This window comes from Protopterus annectens, chromosome 1.part0 (genome assembly GCF_019279795.1).
Source record: "Protopterus annectens isolate FY-2018-M chromosome 1.part0, PAN1.0, whole genome shotgun sequence".
Classification (NCBI taxonomy): Eukaryota; Metazoa; Chordata; order Ceratodontiformes; family Protopteridae; genus Protopterus; species Protopterus annectens.
The window spans coordinates 1744989248-1744997061 of NC_056725.1; the positions used below are offsets into that span (position 1 = coordinate 1744989248).

The 7814-nt window shown below is 36.7% G+C and overlaps 1 protein-coding gene across 1 annotated transcript in view; it reads right to left on the reverse strand.

Moving 5' to 3' along the window:
• Positions 1–7552, reverse strand: part of TTLL2 (tubulin tyrosine ligase like 2) — a 46726-nt gene extending 39174 nt beyond the window's left edge. Inside the window, exon 1 of the mRNA XM_044074791.1 lies at positions 7448–7552. The gene's annotated coding sequence lies outside the window, so the exon portion shown is untranslated. The remainder of the gene's footprint in view (positions 1–7447) is intronic.
• Between the last annotated feature and the right edge of the window lie 262 nt (positions 7553–7814).

Genomic DNA, 7814 nt, shown 5'->3' on the forward strand with positions numbered 1-7814 from the left:
TGGGAGTGCTACAGTGGTCCCCCCATATTGGTTATCACCACATTCAGGAATTTGGCACCCCTTGTGGGGTGTCAACTAGCTGGTCTAGGGCATTGGTGTTAATGAAGTCGAGGAACCTCCTGGCAAGTGAGTTTGCACACAAGTAATTTCCCCAATCAATGGATGGGCAGTTAAAGTTGCCCAAAACCATGGTGTTTGGATGTATCTTGATAGAGTCAAGTAGAATCAAATAGGCAGAGTGGGTTATCCTGATTCATAGAGGGGGTCCTATAGCTGGAAACATAACTTCTTTATCTGATGTTGTCAATTTTCATTCTATCCTCAAATGTTGTGACAGCGCCCCCAGCTACTTAAACCCCAGGTGGACCCTAAGGAAGGCTATTACTGAGCACAGTAGAACCAAAACATGTTCTACTCCTCAAGGCCAGATCTAATTTGTAATAAGTGATAAAGGTATGAGGACTTGCACAAGTTGCTGTGGCACAAATGTTGTCCATGGAAAATCTGGATAGAAATACTGAAGAAGTTGCCATGGGCCTAGATGAATAGGCTTTTGTTGTTAAGTTAAGATAAGATCCAATTTGTTATAGATAAAAAAATACAATCAGTCAGCCATCTGGCTAAAGTTACTTGTGCGGCTGGTTTGCCCAATTTTAAATCTCCAAAGGAAATAAACAATTGGTCTGTCTTTCTGATGTCTTTTGTCCTATGCAGATAAAAATGTAATTATCTGTGAACATCCAATAAAAGTAATATATATTTACCTTTGTTTGCAAATTTAGGAAGGAATACTGGCAAATTAATGGACTGATTGATACTGGATTCTGACACCACCTTAAGAAGAAAAGATATATTGGTTCATAATGTAACTCTGTCCTTATGAAAAATCAAGTAGGGCGGTTCAGAAGACAAGGCTTGAATTTTTGAAATTCTTTTCGCTGTGGTAATGGCTACTAAAAAGACTGTTTTCCAAGCAAGAAATTTAAGGTTACATTTAGCTGCTGGTTCAAAGGGGAAATGTATTAATGCTTGTAGTACCAAGTTCAGACCCCAAGGTATAGTAGTGTTTTTAATGGTGGTCTCAAAAGAAGAGTGCCTCTCAAGAATGCTTTGCACAGTTTAGCAGAGGCTACTAAAGAACCTTCAAATCCAATATGAAATTTAGATAGTGCTGCTAATTGAACCTTAATGGTAGAGGAGCTTGCCCCTTCTTTGAAAAGTAAAGCTAAAAATTCAAATATGTTATCTATCAGAGCTGAGAAAGGATCAGCATGATTTTGTTGTGTCCAGTAAAAAATCTTTTCCATTTACTTGAATAGAGTTTTCATGTTGAGGGTTTATGGGAAGATAAAAGGATATGGCAGACAGGTGAAGAGAGCATAGGCTGTCTGGCTATTAATGGATTTGCAGAAACCAAGCCAGGCTATGAGCCTGAGGTTTGAGATGGCTGGGTGAATCATTTCTATTGGATGAGACAGAAGGTCTGGAATCAGGTCCAGAATCCAAGGTTTGCAAAGTAGATGAGGCCATAGGAAGGGGAATGAAATATGTTGCATGTTCATAACTGTTCAGAACCCTGTTCTTCAACTGTTAGTATGCACCTTCTTTAGAAATAGCTAGTACAGGCCATAGCCCAAGGTAAGAGTACATATTTGCTGCATGCTCTTATAGCCAGAACTCTCATATTTATTTATATTATAATGATTTTGGATTCATATTTATTAATATATATTTCACATATTTGGTGTTCTCCATATTTCTTGGAGGCAGTGATACCCAATCCCTCTTCTCTTGTTTTCACCCTTACCACCCCCTGGCAACTTATAACATCCACAATAGACTGCAACAGGCAACCTTTATTTATTTATTTAGTTTTTTAATAAAATGTTTAGGACAAACCATCAATTCCATGGGCACTGGCATTATGTAGGGAAGGGAGCATTTTATCCACTTCCCATTTGGCAATAGGATTTACTGAAATGGTGCCCTCCTCAGCTGAATGGGACCATTATAATAAAGCAACCCAGTCAAGAAAACAAAGTCTACCTTCGGAATACATGTGGTCTGCAGCCATTCTATTACCTGATGCACAGAGACAAAAGCAGTCTGTGTGCCACCCCCACCCCCACCCCACCCCACCCCCATATCACAAAACCTGGACACCTGATAACAATCAGGTAGTAATGAAAAGGGAAACAGTACTTCCTGTTTACCACACCCAGTTTACTTCTGGAAAGTACATGGTTCTGCCTTGTTTCTAAAGAACATATTCCATAGCTGAATTTCCCAAGCTGCTTGGTTACCGAGAAAGGTCACTCCGGAGTCCTAGAGCCTTTTGTGACACTACTGATAAGTCACAAAAACACCTTTCTTACTACAGAGTTAAAGGGACCAAGCTCATTGTTTCACTTTATGTTTATTATTACAGAGTTAAAGGGACTGAGCTCACTGTTTCAGATTATGTTTGTTACAACATAGTTAAAGGGACCACACTCTCTCTTTCAGTTTATGCTTGTTACTACAAAGTTAAAGGGACCATGCTTGCTTGCTGTTTCAGTTTATCTTTGTTACTACTAAGTTAAAAGGACCACACTCGCTGTTTCAGTTTATGTTTGTTACTACAGAGTTAAAGGGACCACACTTGCTGTTTCAGTTTATGTTTGTTACTACAGAGTTAAAGGGACCACACTCACTGTTTCAGTTTATGTCTAAATATTAGCCACCAAGCTTCAGTAAAATCATGCAGAGCTGTTAACTTTATAGTGGAATGCTATTTGTGTTCATGATTTATATACAATATTATAATTATAGCAATGCTCATGCTGTTCTTGCATGCTTTCGTCATCCTTGTATGCCACTCCATTCTGATAGGTCTATTGTTGTGGCTCTATTTGGAATACTTTTTAGTCCCTGCTGGTACTGCTCTTGGGATTATGGCGTGGTGATTTTGAAAGTTCCATGGATATGGTAAATGCACCTGTCCTGTCACTCACACGCACACTACATTTGATCACTGAATGCATTCTCTTTAGTCCACATGCACTCTTGGATGCACTCATGGATTCACTCACTCACTCAGGCATTCATTTCTCATTCATGCATTCGTTTTATTCTACATTTGATCTTGCACTCACTCAGCTATACATTCATTCGACATTCACTCATGCTGACATTACACACTTGTTCTCCTACTGTCTGAATTTTATGTTGTCAGCACAAACATAGGTTGCCAGCCATAACAGCTAAATGTGCAAAACAGCTTCTATCCCCTCTCCCCACCACCACCATAGAAGTAAATATTTCAAAAATTCAGGATCTCTTCTAGAAATGTCATCCACAAAAATGAGTTAATACCAAATCAAAGGAGCTCCACCATAGCCCAACAAGCTAATTAATTGCCTGTATCAAAATGGTACTCATAAAAAGATACACAAAATACCCCTCTGGTAAGTGAGAACATTCAGAAGTACAGAAGATGAAAAGCATCTTGAAAGAACATGGCATGTAAAGTTTACATCACAGAAATATCACCCTTATAAATCTTCACCCACCTACCACCAACATAGGAAAAGACAAATACAGATCTGGACAAGTTTATTGAAATGCATATTCTTTCTCAATCTTTTGAATTTCCCAGTATGCCCTAACAAATTCAGATTAGTCCTTTACCGCTGGCCCATACCAGGAACATACATGTCACGCAGTTTCTCAGGCTGAAGTTAGCATAAGTTCAGTGGGTTATGTCATAGGGTCATACAGTATGAATAAGCCTCTCAGTTTCAGATTTTTTTTATTTTGCACAGTTTTATAAGCAGAAGAAGAGCCTGTCCAAACAGTACATTCTGAAATCAAAATGTGCCATACAATCTTTTTATCACATGATCAAATACAAACCAAATTCATATGCTCTTTTATGCATGCAGTGTTATGTAATGACTGAAATCTATGAACTTGAATAAACTTTGTGTAGAGATGAAGATTTAAGGACAGACATCAGAGTTCCTATCCTCTTCTACTGCTATTTATTTATGAATTGGCATTTGTTTACCAGATTAGTCTGACTGAGTTCAAAAAGACCCTTTTTCAGTGGATGCCCAGGGGGAGAAGCTTTAGTATTGTATGTGTTGCTCAGAATTACAATTCCAGTTGATCAAGGTGGCAGTCATTGTGACTTACCCACAGCCTCCATATGGACTGCTTTCTCTCCCTGTCTTCAACATACTTTCATACAAACAGCATGTGCATGCAGAGACAACAGCAATCTCCTTAATAACAGAATCAGACAGAGAACAGAGGAAGTGTCAGGCAGTTCTACTATTTGCTGTTCTTCTGATCTCCTGAGCTCCTTGAGTGCCATGAACACATCAGTGCCAGGAACATTCCTATAACTCAGTTTGTCAGGTGTGGGTTAGCATAAGCTTTGGGTTACAGCTTAGGGTCACATAGAATGAAGAAGCCCCTCAATTTCAGATTTTTTTTGAAACAGTTTTATAACACTTTCATTTAAGAATGTTGCCTTTAATTCTTTTCCTTTTAGTAAATGTTTTAAAACAGAATAATAAAAGAGCACCTTTTTAAAGTTCTACTGGTGTAACACTTCCCTCAGCCTTGTAGAGTCTTATTCTCTGTTTGCATTTGTCAAACAGAGCCTCTACAGCTTCTCATTGCTTAGGGTCTCACCATGTGTAAATTGGGACTTGTCAGTGACGCCCTCATTCTATCAGTTAGAAAGTGCAGGAGAGCCCACAGGAACCATAGAAAGAGGACTACAAGAGCTTCAGAGATCACTGACTAACTAGAAGAAAACTCAGTACGAGGCACAGACAGTCATGGAATGGCCTCAAACACTAGGGGCCTTGCTTTGTGGAATTATATACCCCTCACTTTCACAATGACAAGAAGGCCTCAGCTGGCCTGTGTAAAATATTAAACCTTTGTTTCTTACCAGAGAGAGCACTTTATGCAGATGCTGTCAAACACTGACCATTGTTTTTAAATGAGCAACACATACACCTTCCACACAGCAGCCAAACCCTTATGTTACATAGGAGTTTAACATATTCTTCCAAAAGAGTATATAAAGATTGTATCCAGGAAGGCAGAGCAGAACTGATAACAGTGTCAGTCATAAACTGATATCAGGTAATACTTAACTAGTTTAAAAGGTGTGATGGTTGAAACATCTTTCTAGAGCTTTACCCTTTTTAAATGTACTATGTTTAACTCAAAATATTTAAATGAGCCTCCAGTTTTAGAAATTAAAGACAGTTTCTCCACAAATGCAAATACAATTATGTACATTGAGAAATAAGAAATGCTTAGTTTTAAACAAAAGAATTTTGCAAAAAAAAAAAAAAAAAAAAATGACCATTGATTATAGAGGTAGACTTATCCAGGATTTATCATTGAAGGGTAAATGAATTATGTCTCTTGGCAGATAGAGGGATAATAACAGCAAAGGAAGTAACAAAGCACTCTTCACTTTGTGACCAAAACAGTGATAGTGAATTTCCCTTTTACATAACATACAAACCAACATATCAGTGTTGCATGCTAGTGTGCAGATTATATACTTTTTGTATTATTCTTGTGTTTTGCATTATGCCAGGTCATGACTGAAAAGTGCATTATACCAGACTGCCTATTCATTAGGCAAGCATTAAACACATACAATAAAATAAAACAGAATCATAAGGGGGAGCAAGCTCTCAAATTCCACTTACAGACCATTTCCAGCTACCTGCACTGAGTAAACACCTGCCGGGTCAAGACCCTAGACTGAAAACAACAGCAGCAGGCAGCAGGTGCAGTCCGAGGCACTGAAACAGAAACACCTGCTACCTGCAGCACACTAGTGACATTTACTTCAACCTGAGAGACAACAACAACACTCTCTACTAAGTCACCTCTCTGAAAACAGTTAATCCAAACAAACCAGGCTGAAATGTAACTCTGAAACTTCATCTCTTTCTGAATATAGCTTTCTATCACAATCTATTTTTAGACTAATCACCTTATAATTGTATTTCTTTTCCTCTCTGGTCACTCATATATTGTATCTCTCTCTTTGTCTACAACTATATTTCAGGTGATTTTGTTTACTTCAGTTTTTCTTTTGTTAAGTTTATTAATATCATGATATACTTGACTAGCACATCATGCATTTTAAATTTTACTATCCATTGTGTATTTTATTGAAAACTACATTCTCAGTCTTTTATTGTTAAACATTATCTCCTTTTGTAATTTTTTGTAAACTTTTTGTAAATTTTTTCATTGAAGCTTTTCTCCCTGGGCCTTCGCTAAAAAAGGGCCACTGGCCAAGTCGGACATTCCCAGTAAACAAATGTAAAAAAACAAATAAACACAAAAATAAAAATTTTTCAGCATTTTGTACACCACACGCAACAGACTAACATTCAGTATTCTCCTGCTCGTCCTTCATAATTGCCAGTTTGAGGCTATCCTCTCCCAGAAAGAGTAGTGAAAGTTCTACAACGTTGTGACCAGACGTTACCTCAGGTTTTCAATGGAAGCAGGTCATAAACCTAGTGAGACTAAACTAGTCAACAGACATAGGTGAGTAAGTAAATAAACAAGTGGTATTATAGTTATAAATATATATATATATATATATATATATATATATATATATATATATATATAAAATGTATTTATTATATTACTTATTGCTAAGTTGTATTATATAGTGAGCTTTGTTCCTTAAATAGTGTTAAAACATTATGTTGCTCTGAGTTGATATCACTGTAGCCAAATGAGCTACTGTGTTTTCAAAGTAGTGCCTGCCATCTTATTGCAGGTAGAAAAAAAAAATCAAAGCAAGCTATGTATTACTCTGAAACATGTTTTTCATGTCAACATTTCCAGCAGCAAATTAAATGAAAGAAATCCATAGCTTTAACAAAGTATAATCCAGTCTGAATCTAAATTATAGGTCATTAAGTCCAGTTGAATGGCTCACCAGTCCATTAGCGTACATCAAAATGCAGATATATGTTAAAATGTGATAAATACAATATTCTAGAGATAGTTAAAGAAAGTCCAACATTTTCTCTGTAATATGAGCTACTATTTTGGAGCAGGAGAAGAAGAAAGCATTTGTAAGTGTAGAACTTGATTAGATAGGTTCTCATTATCGGTAAACTCTTTAACTGTGAATGAAAAAATATTATATGTCTTTTCCTATAGATGTGTGATTCTTTACACCCTTACATAACATAGCACTGAAATTAATAATGCTGAGTAAAGTAGAGGAAGTAATTACCACATCTTTTTAAATAGTCTTTTAGAAGCTGAAAATGAATTTGGTATTTTTGTAATATTCTTTTGATAACCACATCACATAAAAACTGTCAAAAACATTTTTATACAGAGCTTGCATGTCCAGGAAAGAAGAAATAAAAACAGTAAGGGGAAGTATACATACAAAAAGTAACAAACTTCCAGTAGTATTATCGTTCTCTTTTCAGAATCACAGCAGTTCATCTGTATTGTATCTTGCACCGTTCTTAAATACCATGCGATAGCAAAGACTTCTGTAATATAACGCATATAATATTTATATACTATAAAATACTGTGTTGCCAAGTTAGTAGTCAGTGCTAACAATGATGTATGTAATTAACTGAAGGCGTTTCTCAGCCCATTTTGCCTGTTTCTTAATTGCTCCGTGCTTCACTGATTTTGTAAAGTCATTTGACACGTGTAAACAATAATAGTACTGAGAGCCACGGTTGCTAATGTACACAAAATAAAGAGAATATAAACCTTTGTATAGGATAGATTTAATTCTG